Source organism: Etheostoma spectabile, chromosome 3, assembly GCF_008692095.1.
Source record: "Etheostoma spectabile isolate EspeVRDwgs_2016 chromosome 3, UIUC_Espe_1.0, whole genome shotgun sequence".
Classification (NCBI taxonomy): Eukaryota; Metazoa; Chordata; class Actinopteri; order Perciformes; family Percidae; genus Etheostoma; species Etheostoma spectabile.
Genome location: NC_045735.1, coordinates 30,070,225 through 30,070,568, shown reverse-complemented (window position 1 = coordinate 30,070,568; position 344 = coordinate 30,070,225). Strand labels below are relative to the sequence as shown.

General features: G+C 50.6%; 1 pseudogene; it reads left to right on the top strand.

Annotated features, from left to right (window-relative positions):
• Window positions 1-344, top strand: part of LOC116687041 (extracellular calcium-sensing receptor-like) — a 54,760-nt pseudogene that overhangs the window by 14,306 nt on the left and 40,110 nt on the right.

Genomic DNA, 344 nt, shown 5'->3' with positions numbered 1-344 from the left:
CTACAAACCAAAGTAAAAAACAAACCTGAGGCTGAAGAAACCCTAAGAAACCCTTAACGGAACAGACCCGCGGACCTGAGTGACGGAGAGAGAGGGAGAGGGAGAGAGAGAGGGAGAGAGAGGGAGGGGGAGAGGGAGAGAGAGAGGGAGAGAGACAGAGGGAGAGAGGGACAGAAGGAGAGGGAGAGAGAGAGCGCTGTTCTCAGTGTTCTGAGAGTGAGCAGAACGTGTGTGTGTGGGGGGGGCTGTAACTATCACAGAACGCAGACACAGTCCCAATTCGGAATTTTATTTAATCCGAGTACAGATATTGACTCGCATTACTCGTATAATACTTGTACTCG